Raw genomic sequence first — 17407 nt, 5'->3', positions numbered from 1 at the left:
CAAAATCCAGGCTGCCTCACAAAGGGTAATAGATCCTCCACTAGCCTGCAGGAACACACTATCTCTCCATGGTCCCCTCGTGGAGACCAGAACCTGAGTCATCTGCAGCAGGAACCTGGCAGGTGATGAAGAGCCGGGATCCCCTGTAGCTTGACCACAACTCATCCTTGGGTTTCTGTCCCCATTGGTAGTTTCTAAGAACACCAGGCTTTGGTGGCTGCCATTCTCAGGATGGGGCCCTAGAAACTCTGCTCTGGTCTTGGCTGAGAGTGGCTGCATCCTCAGGGAACAAATGTTCTTTACTAAGAAAAGATCTTGGGGGAAAATTCTTGGAAAGGGCTACCAGAGGTCAACCTGCTGGCCCCTAGCATCTCCAGGTCAAAGATATCCTATAGCAAGGGAAGAGGGAGGGAAGATCAATGGCCAACCACAAGTCCCTGGGGAAAGAGCAGCCATTGAAATGGGAAATGATAACTGGCTAACTTCTCCTCTCCTAGTCCATGGAAGGCTGGTTTCCCAACTTCCACAGGGAATGAACACTGAGGGCAGATTTAAATATATATACATAGTTGTTGGCAAGACCCAGAGAAGATCATGCAAACGAATCTATTCACATATCAGGGAGTTTGCCCAGAATGGCACCAGGAGGAAGAGGCTCAGAAGGGAAGGTAACACTTTCTGTCAGATGACTTCTGGGGCCCCCTGGTCTGAGAGCTACCTTTGCTCAACCCACCCTTCCAACAGCCTTCCTCGAGACGGGTGGGCTGCTGAAGTCATCTAAAGATCATAATAGAACACACTGAAAGCTAACTCAGACTTTTCACAGCCACTGGTGACTTCATCTTGTGACTAGGAACATGTTTTGTCTTTTTCTCATTGTGTTCCCTTTGACTGTGCACCCACACAGAGAGATGGTGCCTGATTCTACACACTCACATGTGCAGGAACAAGTCACAGATGAACCTCTACATCATGGCGGTTACTGCAGTGTTCTGATGCTGCTAATGAGTGGGGCTGAGGTGGGACCAGGCTTAGTTGGCTGGTGTTATGGCCTGAATTATGTTGCCCCCAAATTCATACGTTGAAGTCCCAATTGCCAATACCTCAGAATGTAACTGTATTGGCAGATAAGGCCTTTAAAGAGGTGATTAAGTTCAAATGAGGCCAGCGAGGGTGGGCCTTGATCCAATATGACTGGAGTCCTTTCATAAGAAGAGAAAGAGACACTAGGTGTGTGCATGGAAGGGGTGAGGGTGAGGGCGGGGGAACAACCTGATGAAGGGACAGCAAGAAGATGGCCGTCTAGAAGCCAAGGAGGGAGGCCTCCGGAGAAACCAACGTGGCTGGCACCTTGATCTCGGGACTTCTAACCTCCACAGCTGTGAAGAATTAAATTTCTGTTGTTCAAGCTGCCCAGGCTGTGGTATTTTGTTATAATAGCCCTAGCAAATTAATACAGTTGATTTACCTAAAAGCCCTTCCTGTTCACCAGATTGGAGAGAAAAAGTATAGTATGGAGGACAGGGGACAAGGGACTCCTACCCTCTGACATGGCGTAGATCAAATATATCTCCCTCCTTAGTCTGGGATGTGCCACTTCGATGGCAAACTGTAACAAGGTCAAAGTGGGGGCAATCTACTGGTCCTTGACAACTGGCAAATCCTGCCTGCCTTGGTGGACTGAGGCTGAGTTGGTCAGCAGGTGCACAAGGGGCTGGTTGGAAACAGGGTGACGAAGCCACAGCCAAGGAGTAACCAACTCCTTCCATTGGCTTATTTTCTTGTTCGGCCTCTTACTTTTGGGGGTTCTGCCTAATCTATATGTTATTGCTGCTGTTCCAGAAAAGCTTAAGACCTTGGGGATGAGTGGGCCAATAGCAGAGTGAGGTAGCCACCAGAGTGTGGAGGGCCACCAAACCCTCACAGGTTTGACAAACCAACTCAGACCATCTGGCCCAAATTTGCCTCTGGCCAGGGACCCACCCAATCTCCAAGTTCTGCCCCGGATGCCTTGGCCTTCCAGCAGACTGCAGGACCCTGACAGATCCTGGGTTTCCCACTGAGTGTGGGGCCCAGCAGAACCACTCCCTGGGGGCCAGGAGAGAAGATGGACCCACAAATGCTAATGCTGCCAAGAGGCCCAGACACAGATCAATTATCAGTCCAACCACAGCTCTCTCCAGACCGGCAGAGGCAACCAAAGCGTGGAAGGAGGGTATTTGAAAGCTGTTGGCGGGCAGCTGGGAGGGCCTGGGAGGGGCAACAAAGTCTAGGAGTCTGGCAAATAGCAGTGCCTTCATTTTCTCTAGGATCCTGAAGTGGGCGGGTCTGGCTAATTCAAATGCAAAAGCCCCAGGGCAGGATGACTGGGAAACCTTTCTGTCATCACTGCCATCCTGCTTCAACACTGTCGTAAAGGTAGGTAGGTTCCTTCATGTCTCTAAAGTCACTCTGGCCATGAGTTTATTTACCCAGCAGGGCAGGAGCCCCCTTAATCACTGCTGGCTGACATGCACACAAACCAACACACACCTCAAACCCGGGGCCTCCAAAAGGTGAGCCTCAAATCCTAGCTCAACCTTAATACAGGAGGAGGAAAAGGGAAGTGTCGTAGGGGCCGCATCCTTGGGGGCAGATTGGAATCACATTAGAACAAAAGGTCTCCTGCATCAGCAGTGCAGTTCGCGGGTTTGGATGGGGCAGCGAGAAGGCCAAAGTCTGATGGTAAATGTCTGGGCCTGAGTGCCAGCTCCTCAGCCCCGCTGTACGAGTCTTTTTCTGCTGGGACAAAAGGGCTTAACTTGTTCTTCACCAGAGCGGCAGGGCTACCGTGAGGAAGCAGAGGGCACACTCCACACTCAAGGACCAAAAGCAAGACAGCCTCATCGCCATTCTCTGCAAGGTTAGTGGAGGCCAAAAACCAAACCAAATCAAACCAAAAACAACGCCAAAAAAGAACCCACTCTCCCATCGACGAGAGAAACATGGAAGAGAGAGAAGAAAATCGGCTCTTGGTAGCACTTAGCAGTTACAACTATGTCACTTTCACTACCTCGGAAATTTCCGGCTCAACCATCCATTTTCATTTGCGGGTGTGATTCGGTGATGGTGGGGGTGAGAGGAGATGTGGACCTGTCTGTGAGGGGCCCAAGGACCCCAGTCAGGGCGGACTCCCCAATTAGAAGGCCTTTCACGCGGCCCAAACGATGTTTCCCGTTTTCTCCCTCCTTCCCGATTTGTTTGGTTTAAAATATTTAACCCGAGGCGCAATGAAGTGTCTCAATTACGGCGTTCTCCTGGACCATTAGACTGGGGACTCCACACTCATTATGCTGATGAACGTGCTACTTACCCATGCAAATTCTGGCGGCAGCCGGCGCAGAGATGGGAGGGCTCAAGGTACGCTATCAAGGGGTGATTTAATCACACAGCCATTCAGTGGGCAAAGCAAGGCAATTTTTAGCCAACTGTTCTAGTAAATATTATAGGAAACCCTTTCACACAGTGTTCATCCTGGTGTAGTGGTTTCGAACGTGCCCAGATTTCCTTCCATTCATACACACCCCCCGCCAAAGGTGCTACCAGAAGGTGCTACCCCCAGGCTAGAAGATCAAACCGATAATGCATTAGCCACTAAGCCATCCTGCAGTCGATGACTTTTTTTTTTTAAATGTTACAAACACCTGAGTATCACTGTCATTTAGATGAGGACAAACTTGAATAGCCACTAACTTCCCGACGGCTGTCCTTCCTCTGCCCCTCCCCCAGGCTCTCGGTGGGTCCCGCCAACCGGCTTCTGGGCAGGCTGCTGCAGTGGCCAGCGGACACAGTGCCCGAGGGTGGGATGAAACAACCCCCGCAAACCCACTTCGGACGTTTGAAACAATACCCAATCACTGCATCCACCCTCCCAGAGCGCCCCAGAGGAAATGGCATCATGACTTTCATTTTGCTCCATTTCTGACCGACTAAAAGGAAAACAACACGTCCCAAGACAATCATCAGGGTATCTGATGTCAGTGGCTTGGAGTGTAGGCTCCGGAATGTTATCAAGTGACCTCGAGGAGAAATTAATTTTCAAGAGCTAAAATAACCCTCTGCTGAACATGCCCGGCTGCCTTCCCTCCTCACTGCAGAAACGGATTTCACTTTCCACAGTTAGAACAGAAAACTCTCATGCATCCCCGTTTCTTCAAAAAAGTCTATAAATAACCCAGGATCAGCAAAATTATGCAAAACATCCTGCTAGCAGAAGAAATGTAAACTAAAACCACTTACAGAGAGACTCAGGCTGCCAACTTAATCTGATTCTACGTCGACTGTAAACATGTTGTACTTTTGGAACCTGAAGAGATCCAGATTAGCACGGATGCCATCACAAAAAAGAGGAAAAAAAAAAAAAGGAAAAAAAGAAAACAACAAAAAACAAACCCAACAGCGAAACAACAAAAGCCCAGCCCCAAAACGCAGCAACGTGATTCGGTGTTCTGCACAGTCCAGGACCGGGCTGACCAGCCGCAGCAGTACCAGCGGCCCGAGCTTGCACACGCCAACTGTTTTGACTACAGGCACTTGTTAAACACAGAGTTTCAGGTCCTACCAGTTGGACACCAGAAGTTCATAGAACTGACCCGGTGCCAAGAACAACAAGCACAGAAAGCGAAACGGCTGCCTCGTGCGCCGTGTTTTTGTTAACTGTTTATGCAGGCTCCAAAGCTATGGGGTAACAATTAAGAATCAAGCAGAACTTCAATAACAAAAGCAAAAGATTACCACCTTGAAGGAAATGTAGATGTTGGCAGATAAAGGACAGACGTCAACCTAGTTTATTGGTGGGGTGGGTGGGGGTTTTCAGAGAGAATTGGTGGGTGGGGGAGGGGCAGGTGTCACATGACAAACTGCAGTTATTAGGCAGAAGGAACTGGGTGCTTCCTTGAAGCATCTTTTACTTAGAGATTGACTTGAGAGACTTTGCAAATGCTGAGGCCTTGGTGCACATCTGGGGGTGACGGCAGGAGCATCGGAATTTGAAAGTTGGCAAATGCCACAGGAGAAAAAAAAAAAGGGGCGTGCTGAATGGAGATTTCAGGACACAGGAAAGGGACTTCCAAGTTCCCTGCTCTGTGCCTTGAGATCACTGAGCCACACAGGAAGCAAACAGAGGGGGCAGTGTCCCTGGGCTGTTTCTTGACCTGGTCCTGAGAAAGGTTTCCCTGTCCCCTTGGAGTCTAGGGTTGATTGGGTCAATCTTTCTCCTTCATCGGGGCTGCAGCCTGTGTTCTTTTGGTGACAGTGAATAAACTATTTTCATCTGGCAAAATAAAAAGGAATGCTTGAATCGCTTATTTAACAAGGTTTTCCATTTCTTTCCCAGAATGCATTATGCATGGTTTCATTTTAGGACCAAGACAATTAACCAGATAAAATTTTAGAGTTATGTGAGGATTCGAGAGAACTGAATTCGAAGAGAACTGGGGCGTAGATGTAAGAGTGAGAAATTTTTACATTACTTTGACTTTAAGTTAAGAAGAAATTCATTTAAGTAGTCTCTGCACCCCACTTGGGGCTCGAACTCACAATCCCAAGATCAAGAGTCACATGTTCTTCTGACTGAGCCAGCCAAACGCCCCAGAGTGAAAAATTTTAAATTGCTGAGTGGGCTCAAGCCCTCCTCCCATTATCTATCTATCATCTATCTATCTATCTATCTATCTACCCATCCATCCATCCATCCATCCATCTATGTTATCTATCTACCTCTCTGTCAAAGGAGATTTCAAAACGCAGCAAGCAAGCCTAACTAAGCAAGTCTCTTTTTTTTTTTTAATTTTTTTTCAACGTTTTTTATTTATTTTTGGGACAGAGAGAGACAGAGCATGAACGGGGGAGGGGCAGAGAGAGAGGGAGACACAGAATCAGAAACAGGCTCCAGGCTCCGAGCCATCAGCCCAGAGCCTGACGCGGGGCTCGAACTCACAGACCGCGAGATCGTGACCTGGCTGAAGTCGGACGCTTAACCGACTGCGCCACCCAGGCGCCCCAAGCAAGTCTCTTTTTAAAATGGGGTCAGGAGGCCATAAGGGAGGAGGAATTTGTGCACGTCCTTCTCGCAGGAACCGTGAACTTTTTAAAAACCTTTCAGCCAGCTGCAAGCCCTCAGCTGGGACTTAACTTCCCCCTCATCATGGCACCAGAATCATCCTCACTCTTCACTTCCAAAAGAGCCCTTGCTACAAACAAGTTTCCATCCCTTATTTGCATATGAACCCAACCAATCCCAGTTAATCTAGTTTCAATCCCTGTTTTGCATAGAGGATCTGAATGAGAACTCTACTCGCAGCCTTGAGTATACAGCCCTGCCCTCTCTTTGTCGTCCTCAGATCATGGTCCAGATTCTACTTGAATCTGTCTCTTCAATTGCAATTCTAATTGCCCAAATAAATGCCTGTTTGCTTAAATTTTCAGGGAATTCTTTCTTGGTCCACTCTATCTATTTATCTATCTATCATCCCTGTCTATCACCTGTCTTTGATTTGAAGAATAAAATGTTGCCACTTCCCCACTCCAGGAGTTTAGAGAAAAGCAGTAAGTAGTAACAGGTTGTTTATACAAGCTACTGTAACCTTGGGCCATACTCATGTTTATTCTGGAGAGTAAATGTTGTGTCTCCGGTTCTGGGGGTCACCAGTATAATGGTGGTGGACGTGAACGCACATGGTAGCTCCCACTTTCCTCCCAAAGGAAACCACATTTTTTTACAAGCTATATATAGACAGGGTTTCTCTGGGATCTGAAATGGAGCCCCCCTGGAGTGAGACAGGGCAGTTGCCAGACAGATCAAAAGGGAAGAGCAAAGGTAATTTAAAGCTTACCAGACAAAGGAAGGAGCTGGGGAGGAAGAAGGCTGGGGTGGGGGAGGGGGGAGCGGGAAGGGCTGACCCATTCAGGTTGGGCAAAGTGAGTCTCAAACCAGCCCTGGCCTCTGGGTTGGCAACTGACCCCACAAAGTGACACCAGAATTTTTGTGAGCTGTGTCCTTCACATAGAACTCCATGGTTTACATGCACGTTATATGATTTGATCCTCAGAAACACCCTGAATGGGCAGGGCCCATTCAACCAAGGAGGAAAACTGAGGCTCAGAGTGCTGGTGTGGTGTTTTATATTCACAAAGCATTTTCAAAGTGGCGGGCTTTATTATTTCCATTTTCAGACAAGTGCACTGAGATTCTGGAGAGACTACAAACCACGTCCAAGGCCACACTGCAAATTATAAGCAACACTGGGTCTCCTAATTCCCAACCTGGCCTTTCTTCCTTGCCTCTATCATGTCTCCAGAACACATAATGATCGAACTAAAAAGGCCACAAAAGTGGTTGTATTATAAAAGCACATCATCTCACTACATTTTCCCAGAAATCCCTGTCTTTGTGGTTTTTCTGTAGCAGGCTCAGATTGCAACTCTCAAACACAGGAGGGTTTCCCTCCACACCTGGGAGCTTCAGACATATGTACTCCAGAGCTACTATCCCAATAGGAAGCAACGACCTCCACCCTGTCCTTCTTTGATTTGATTAGTTTACCGGCATGGTAACCCCTGGCTCTTCATCTAATCCCAGTCCAAGGAGGAGACCAAGTGGAATGTCCCAGCAGGTCTGCTACCCTGGGCGTCATGTCATGTACATTTGTAAGGTGTGCTGTCTGTGCTGTGTTGCATTGTAGGAGGGATTTGGCTTAGCACACTATTTGGTGGATATCTTCTTCAACAGTTGTGTTTCCGAGTCATGCTTCTGTTGAGTTCTCTGGTAGCAGAGGCCACTGAAAACACTGGACCAAACGAAGGGTCCCGCTGTCCTGTTCCTTGCGTGTGGCAAGTGGACACTCATGGCTTGACAGAAAATGATATTACTATTGTGTGGCACATTGTGAACTAGTTCATTGCAGGTTTGGGGCACTTCCTCCGAGGGAACGTGGTAGTGAGTTCCTGCAGATGGCCACAGGGCTTGTAAGGGTGAATGGGAACATTGGTCGGGATCCCTGGTCTCAGGGCCATGACCAGAGATGCCGAATGGGGAGGGCAGGAGGGGTGACAGTCAGGAAGTGAAGATTACAAAGTTCTCGAGTGTTCAGTCACTGCCTTATGAATCTCTCTCCCCCTCCTTCCTCCCTGAAAACACAACACTACAAAACACAGAACCAAAGGCCAGGGAAGCTGGGTGTCGAGGTGGACTTTACGTTCAAAGTGTCTAAAGCAGCCTAGAGATGGTGAGGACCAACCAAATCCACAAGCTCTTGGTGACTGGAGAGGCTCTTGGTTGGGGGGATGCCAGGTGGCCCCTCTGACTGGTTTAGTTGAAGTTGTTTTGGTGACCACATGACATTTGCATCCATGCTGCTTAAAAAGAATACGGGGACTGGGTAAATGTGAACAGTCTCAGCAAGAAAACTCGACTGCTTACAAGATACAAGATGCGTAGAACATTTCCACATAACTTGTGACTTCTTGGAGCATAGAGTCCATTTTTTCGTAAGCCAAAAAGTAGAACACGTGGTTTGACAGGCACTGGTATACTTAGGGAAGACAGATTTAAAATCAGAACTTGTGAAAATCCATGAGGCATGACCACTGAATCTGTGATAACGAATTAGCAAAAGTATCAAATTAATCAAAATTAAATTATCCAATTAGTAGAAGAGAGGGATATGGGATATTAACAGAAACTTGTAGTTAGTATTGGTGTGCTTAACAGAGGTAGTTCTACCCTAGACCAGCCAAGTAGTACTGTGTTGATGGGTACAGTGGTTTTGGGAAGGCAGGTGAGGACAGTACATCCAGGAGGAAGATGGCGTGGACGGAGACAAAGTTAGGACCCTGGGCCCACACTCTGGGCATCTGGACTCCCCCTAGCGAAGGGAGCTGCATCTGAGTACATACACAGAGGAGGAAGCTGGTCCGGGACCAGTAAGGTCTTCAAAACATGGCCCGGATATATGGAAAGCTGGTCAGGAAAAGGATAGAGCCAAAAAAAGACAGAGGCCTGAGGTGACAGGAGACAGAAAGCAAGATATGCATGCCAGCAGCTGGGTTCTTGCCCCTGACGTTGCCCTGCACACTTTCAGGTCAGGACCTGCGACCCAGCTCAGGGCTCTTCACTTTTGCCTGGATTTACAGGGACTGTGCCAGCCTTCCTGACTGGATCTGGGACTGGCTTTTGGCTTAATCCTTCTTGATGTGGATTCAGGACCAAAGCCACGGGGCTGGCTGTACACATTCGGAGGCCACATACCCTAGGGTTTTAGGAGAGTATCAATTTCAACCAGCCTTAGCCGTATTGTACACAATTTGCAAAATGGCTTTACATGTGGGTTGACTGGAACTGGACTACTGGACTGTAAGTTCCTTGAGGGACAATCCCAAGTCTCCTTTATCTTGGAGGCTGATGCCTAGCCAAGCATAGAAACCCTGCTGTGAGTTTTCACTACACGTTTTGAATGAATGAGTGAAATTCCTCTTAACGCCCATCACAAAGATATATGCATACCTTATTAGGTGTACCTGGAAGGTGAATGCCTTCACCTTAAAAAAAAATTTTTTTTTTTTTAACATTTATTTTTGAGACACAGAGGAGACAGAGCATGAATGGGGGAGGGGCAGAGAGAGAGGGAGACACAGAATCAGAAGAGGCTCCAGGCTCTGAGCCATCAGCCCAGAGCCTGACGCGGGGCTCGAACTCACGGACCGCGAGATCGTGACCTGAGCCGAAGTCGGACGCTTAACCGACTGAGCCATCCAGGCGCCCCTGCCTTCACCTTAAATGTATCTCAGACCTGGTGTTTTAATTAAAATTCTATTTTAATTAATTATTTTAATTTTTCAGGTTTCTCTTTTTCTTCCCCTCCAGTCAAATTTTGTTTTTATTTTATTTAAGTTTACTTATTGAGAGAGGGGGAAAGAGACAGAGAGAGAGAGAGGGAGGGAGAGAACAAGTGGAGGAGGGGTAGAGAGAGAGGGAGACAGAGAATCTCAAGCAGGCTCTATGCTGCCAGCACAGAGCCTGATGTAGGGCTCGAACTCAGGAACCGTGAGATCATGACCTGAGCCAAAATCAAGGGTCAGACACTTAACCGAATGAGCCACCCAGGCACCTCAGATTTTGTGTTTTTAAAAGTTATGTTTGTGATTCAAGTTAGGGAGAAGGTAGAAAGGCTTTCCATTTAAAATTTAAAACACTAAATCTTCAAAAAAATTGGAGGCACTTTGTAACAAATCTTTCCAAAAGATCTTCATCTCACTGTACTTTGTCCTCTTAAATGGTAGACTTTGAACATTATTTGATCCTTTTTTTTTTTTTTTATAACTCAAGATCACTGTTCAGGGCATTCTGTTCTAAACTTTGCTGTAAAGTGGTGATGACTTCAGAGTCCTACATCTGTAGCCTTCAAACTTCCTGACCCTGATCCACCTGAAGTCACAAATTTTACGCTTTGCCCTAACATGAGCACCCGGATGTGACCAGAGTTTCAAAAGATAACATTTATCTTCACTAAGTAAAAGACACTCTGACACTTTCTCTTGTATTCCGCCATTTAAAATGTTGGTCAATGGGGAGCCAGGGTGGCTCAGTCAGTTAAGCATCTTGATTTCAGCTCAGGTCATGATCTCATGGTTCGTGAGTTCAAGCCCCAGTCTGACTCTGTGCTGACAGTGCAGAACCTGCCTGGAATTCTGTCTGTCTGTCTCTCTCTGCCCTCCTCCACTCACACTCACCTGTGCTCTCTCTGTCTCTCTCAAAATAAAGAAAAAAAAAATGTTGGTCTCCCTGAACTAAGTGCCTCGTCATCACGGGTAGTACCTGCAGTTTGCAGCAGGGTGATTTGCCCTTGCACAAGAGGGGCCTCGGCTTCCCCACGTTGTGCCTTTTCCCTTTTTCTGCACTCTGGTGTCACTTCTGTCTACTGGCAGGGCCTGCCTCCGTAGTCCTGCCCAGAGTGCTAATTTGCCAAACTTGGACATCAGACCATCAAGTGTGCTAGGTTCCTGTACAAGCTAAGTGTAAGCTGTTTCTCAGGGAAAGCCCAGAGGCTGCTCCCCTGGATGCCCCATGGCACTTGGTGCTCTTCAAGTGCTCCTGGACACGTTCCCAAGGAGCTTCACTCGGTGGCAGAGCTCGTGATACTGAGTTGTTACTGGCTGCGCCACATGCAAACGCCTGCATGGCACGTCTTTCTTTTTTGAAAGGAGTATTCTGATGATTAGGCCCTTTCGCAGCTGAAGGGCTATGAAAGGACAGAAGCTCCCGGCAGCAGCGCTGTTCGGTGAATGAGCAGATCTGGGCTCTGGGGTATGAGGAGGTTACTGGGCAAGTAACTGAGCCTGCTCCAGGCTCTTTGCGATGCAGCGGCCTGGCTTCCCACCTTGAGCTGCCCTGTGTCCTGTTGCTGACCGGCTCCCCCTGCCCTATGCTTCAACTAGCAGAAGTCTTTCCACCTAAATGCAAAGGCCACCAGCTAATAAATAAATGAATCATCCCCTGGTGGAATTCTGAGAGGCGTGTGTGTGTGTGTGTGTGTGTGTGTGTGTGTGTGCGCGCGCTGCGCGCGCACGTGCGTGTGTTAGGAGTAGATATCTTGTATTGATTTTTAAAAAATTACACCGAAAGGGGTAGATACTGTGCCCCTAACCAGACCTAAATAACAAGCAATCAGGCACTGGTGAAGTAAATTGCTGACACATCTATTCCATGGAATGCTAGGAAGCTATAAAAACGATGATGTAGATCTATATTTAGTGAAATGTGTCCACACCAATTTTAAACGAAAAAAAAAAAAGGCAGATTTCAAAGCAATGTCTATAATAGGATTCCACTTTTATTTTTTAACATATAAGATATATGCATACAGATACACATGTACAACACATAGACAAACACATACACATAGAAACATGATTATAAAGTTTTACACCAAAATATTTACTTTCTTATATTTCCTGAAATTTGGGCAGTGTTTACAATGTATTACTTTCATAATAAGAAAAAAATCAATTTTCATTTTGAAGAAACAAAATTCTACATTATTAAGCAAAACAGTATTTCTGCTGGGGAGGGGCACCCCACCCTATCCCCACCTTGGTTGTGACTGTTGCCATGGGAACCTTTGTCCCGGCTAGGCATCAACAAGGTGGTATACTCATGTGGGGCCTTTCACCTTTGGCTCTCACTAGTTACGATAGCTTCTCAAACTTTCAAGAGTTCTACACATATAAAGAAGGGTACATTGAATCTTTACTGGAAATTTTTTACATTAATGCACTTTAAGGCCAAAGAAGGGCTTATGGTTTTACTTGTAAGGCTCATGTTCTCTTCTCTGATGGAATTAAGGGGAAAAGTAAATGCCCAAGCAGTAAGGGGATGGCTCTTGCTTCGCTGGAAGAAACAGGCTACACACGGGTCTCTCCATTCTATAGGAAGGCAAGTGTAAGAGCAGACATGATCTATATTCCAAAGCTAATTTTCCCCCAAGCCAGAGTCAAATCAAAGCATAAACCAATGTTGGCTTTAAGGACAGGAATAACCCCTAACTCTTGTTAGTGCCGTTCTCTCCACCAAGTTTATTCACATCCATGGGATAACTGGTATCTCTCTTAAAAATGGACTACGGGGACGCCTGGGTGGCTCGGCTGGTTAAGTGTCCGACTCCTGATTTCAGCTCAGGTCATGATCTCACGGTTCGTGGGTTGGAACCCCACGTTGGGCTTTATACTAGTGGCATGGAGTCTGCTCCGGATTCTCTCCCCCCGCCTCTCTGTCTGCCCCTACCCTGCATGCATACTCTCTCTCTCTCAAAATAAATAAATAAACTTAAGAAAAATGACTATGGATGGAGAGCAAGCAAGTGTATTACTCTCAGTTTACTAATGAGGAAAGTAAGATTTATCAGGGTGAGGCAATTTGCCTGAGGCCTGCCTACTGGGGAGTGGTAGAGACAGGAATCAAACCCTATTCTCCTGGGTATGTTCTCTTTGTTGTGTGCTACTGCATTTTCTATAAATAGAGTAACCATATACTTCATTATCCTAACTGGACACCTCTGAAAGTGAAAGGGAGTGCTAAATGGATGGGCCCAGAGCAACAGGTATACATTGTGTGACTTCCCTGAACAATCCAGGATTTATAGTCACTTTGGATATAATCCAGCCCCCCTGCCCGGCTCAGCACTGGGAATCATGCCTTTCGAATAGGAGAGAGAAATGGAGCATCGTTAACACTGTCTATAATTTGCTTTAAAGTACTTGAGTAAAAATAAATAGAAAAAAATAGTACTTGAGAATAACTGGTATTCTCTTGTGCATGAGCCAGTTAGTCTAGGTTTTACCTCTAGGGGTAATCAGCTCACAAGCTACCAAGAATACAAAGTCCAGGGGCACCCGGGTGGCTCAGCCGGTTGTGCAGCCGACTCGATTTCAGCTCAGGTCATGATCTTGTGGTTTGTGGGATCGATCCCCATGTCAGGCTCTGCACTGACTGTGGAGGCTGCTTGGGATTCTCTTTCTCAGCCCCTCCCCCTCTTGCATACACTCTCTCTCAAAATAAATAAATAAACATTAAAAAAAAAAAAGAATACAAAGTCCAGATTGGGCAACTAGTATTAATCTGAGAGGTCACACTCCAAAAGTGACTACTTTCAGGGGAGGTGGATGAAATAGATGATGGGGAGTATACTTATCATGATGAGCACTGAGTAATGTACAGAAGTATTGAATCACTATCCTGTACACCTGAAACTAACATAACACTGCATATTAACTATACTGGAATTAAGGTAAAAAACATAATAAAACAACAACAACAACAACAAACCCCAAAGGTGGTTACTGTGAGTCCTTTTGCTATCCATATTTTGATCAACATTTTGAACATAAGAAATGGGTGAATTCTGTTAGTGAAACTTGGGACTTACTATCATGGAGGCTAGAAATGGATTCTCTTTGGTGAAGTTAGAGGTATTCAAGATACGTGGCTGGCCAAAGACCTTTAGAGACCACCCCCCCAACCTTGAATAAACAGGGTGTTTGAATACAGCAAGCCCTGTCCCTTCACCCTTAGGGACGGCACTCGAGGCTGCCTTGTGCAGCCAGGGGAAGTAGGAGGCTTGATGACAGAATGATGCTGATTCAGGGAAACAGAGACCTGTGTTTAGAATATTCTTGCAACTGCCTTGAGTGAACCTTCTGTGTAAGGTAAGGTTGGAATACCTCAAAGGAGAGGAGGCTGGGACTTCATCAAGGTTACTGAGCAGGTTAAGTCAATTGTTTTCTTCCTACTGGTTGGTTGATACACGTTTATTTGACAAATGCTGTATCTGTGGCAGCCTTCGGTGTGACACTAGAATTCGCTACAACCTGGTAGGGGGGTTATGGGGGAGAAGCAGTCCTCAGTGCCTCAACCTTCGACAACCTTCTACAGTGGCAACTATTGCCTACCAAAAAGAACCTATGAGTTTTGTGTGGCCAAACCAGCTCGAGGTCAGTCCACAGTGAGCATGCCTCTGGGTGAGTCTGAAATGGGTAGATTTCAGGAAGGGATCCCATAACACATATTCTTTTTCACACCGGATTATGAGCCTCATGAGAGCAGAGACCTGGTCTGTCTGGTTTCCTCTTCTAGTCCCTGAGCCTCACACAGTGCCTGGTCTGACCATGAAAAAGTGGGTGATAGACATCTGTCCAATGAATAACATAAATGAATAGGAATTCTTTTATTTCTAGGATCTACTGTATTAACTAGCCTGTGATTTGTCTTTATTCCACTAATGATAACTGAGGCTCATATACTATAATACATATAAACTGAGGCTCATATGCTTGTCCTGGATTAAGTCAGTATCTTAAAAAGCAACAAATAACAAGCTGGTAATAAAAACCATTGGGATGGCATGGTTTAATCCTCACAAGCACAGGATGAGATTGGTATTATCACCCCCAATGTCTAGAGGAAATCGAAGTCTAGAGAGGTTAAAACTTAAGTTAGTAAAGGCAGAACCTGAATTTAGGACTTGAACTTTGTCAGACTCTGAACCCAGGTAATGCTCTGCTATCCAGAGTTAGCAATCACTCGGTTTTGCAGGGATTGAGTTTTTTAACATTTTATTTTATTTTTATTACTTTCTCTCTACTCTCTTCATGTCCTGCTATTGAACACACACATCTTTTGGTGCTTCATCTTATTTTATCAAAAGCTTTTTTTGGGGGGAGGAAAGCTAGATGGATGTTGGAATATATGAACCAGCTTTCCACTTCTTTTGCTTTTAATTATTTTGATTGACATGTGGCATTGAGGGATGTCTAATGGCCTCTCGTGTCTTTGAGCTGCAGAAGAATCAGCCCCTAGGAATCTGTCACAGCGCTTGTCTCCAGGGCACCGGGCGCTCTGGCTTATTCTGGTACCCCCCCCTCCCCTCCCCCGCCAGCATCTTCCCTCCTGCCACACTGGACTACTGAGAGTCTTTTGTTTCATGCCTCTGTGACTTGGTGCACAGTGTTCTCTCCCTGGAATCCACCCTTTCATTCTTCACCTTGGTTAACTCTTTATTTTCTTTCAAGACCCAGTTCAAATGTTACCACATCTGGGATATAGGAGATCCTGCCACCTTGCACCTCTGCCAGGTTGCACTCAAGTCCCCTTCTCGGTGCTCCCAGGACACGCCAAGCACGTGTCCACTTAGTGTGTCGTACAGGGCTCTGCACTGACCCTGGGCCTGCCCCCGCTCCCCACCCCCCTTCCACTACACCCTCAAGAGCTGAAGTCAAAGACCTTGTCTTAGCCCTGGCACATCACAGGCACTCAAAGCATGTTAGATAATGCATGGAGAGATCAGGAAATAATTAGCCAGTCCACAGCAAAGCCAAAGAATGCAGGGATCAGCAGGCCAGCAGTTTTTAGTGGTCTGAGGGCTAGCGAACTTGTCTTAGACAGTGTGCTCAAAAATTATTATTATTATTTAAGTTTATTTTGAGAGAGAGAGAGAGAGAGAAAGCGAGAGCATGAGGGGGAGACGGCAGCGAGAGAGGGAAAGAATCCTTGCACTGCCAGCGTAGAGACCAATGTGGGGCTCGCACCCATGAACCGTGAAATCATGACCTGAGCTGAAATCAAGAGTTGGTCACTTAGCTGACTGAGCCACGCAGGTGCTCCTCAAAAATTATTTTTTAGGCCTAAAAGCACGACAGTGGGTTTTGAAGACAGGCAATAGGCTATTTAATTTTGAGTGCTCTGTTCTTTTGCCTGTTGCAGAAAAAAACGTCTGGAGAGATTTTCCCAGTGCAACCAGTTACAACTCACAGGTGCTGTGCCAGCCACCAGCACCACCTCGGGAGCCTGGGGTGATCTGATGGCACCATGTGACAGGCCGTGCTGGTGATTCATGGAGCCCTCACCAACCCCGGGGTGCCCATCTAGCCTGAGAAGTTACCAGCTCCCAGACGCAGGGCAACACGTGACCCGAGTAGAGCCACAGCTTGATCCGGCCGACCATGCGACTTCGGCCTAACGAAATAAACAATTCCCAGCAGGGCCTGACCCTTCAGAATGTAATTCTTTCTAACCACAGTGTGTAGATAAAAATAATTTAGTGATTTCCTCCCACTAAACTCTTGGCACAAACCAAGAAATCTGCAGTGTGGCTGTTCTGATGCTACCGTATGACTGTAAACATTCAGGCGTTTCTGAGTTCTTATCGGTGTTTACCAGCAGGGATGCACCTGGCATTTCTGGTGGGATAATTTTTCCCTGGGCGGAACTGTCCTAGGCTTTGCAGACCACTTAGCACCTCTGATCCAATCAACGCCGGTTCCCACAACAGCCACAAAATGCACGTTTCCAAACATGTCGAGGGATGGGAGCGGTTATGGGTCCTGGGCTTTCTGCCGGGGTTCGCTTTGATTCGCTCTGCAGCACCAGGATCTTGAGAGAGACCAAAGAAGACACCCAAACCAGCGGTGGGTCGGGACAAGGCCCAGGGAGTCCGGGAGAGTGCACGTGAGGCAAAGCCTGTCTGTCTGTAGGGGGAAGCGGAGCTCCACAGAGCAGGGAGGACGCCTGGGTCCCTTGAACAAAGAAGTCAAGGCAGCCAGGGAGCTGGTCTGCCCAAACAGAGAGATCAGAGCTTAAGCAGAAGTCAGCATGGTGCAAAAGGGATAAAAGATGATCAGGGGGTGGTGAGAAGTCAAGGCAATGGCCGTGAATTCTGGCTACACTCAGCAGCCTCCTCCCAGCCTGCAGGGATGTAACAAAGGGGCCAAGAAGGACACTGGTTTGAGACAGCTCGAAGGGTCTGAAGGGTCTGAGTAACAACGAGCGCTTCTCTCTCGCCTGGCCTTAACAACAACCCTACCACCGCCACCATCACCA

The 17407-nt window shown here is 47.0% G+C and overlaps 1 protein-coding gene across 7 annotated transcripts in view; it reads right to left on the bottom strand.

The window, feature by feature from the left end:
* ATXN7L1 (ataxin 7 like 1) overlaps positions 1–17407 on the bottom strand; it is a 246326-nt gene that overhangs the window by 72531 nt on the left and 156388 nt on the right. Inside the window, exon 1 of one of the 7 annotated variants that reach the window (XM_019451212.2) lies at positions 4777–4797. The exons of 5 other annotated variants lie outside the window; for them this stretch is intronic. The gene's annotated coding sequence lies outside the window, so the exon portion shown is untranslated. Of the gene's footprint in view, positions 1–4278; positions 4626–4776; positions 4798–17407 lie in introns of those variants that run through there. One more of the 7 variants, XM_019451207.2, reaches the window with a different exon arrangement.

This window comes from Panthera pardus, unplaced genomic scaffold (assembly GCF_024362965.1).
Source record: "Panthera pardus isolate Hobbes unplaced genomic scaffold, ASM2436296v1 HiC_scaffold_8, whole genome shotgun sequence".
NCBI lineage: Eukaryota > Metazoa > Chordata > Mammalia > Carnivora > Felidae > Panthera > Panthera pardus.
Note: the sequence above shows the minus strand (reverse complement) of the source record. Positions and strands in the feature narration are given on the sequence as shown.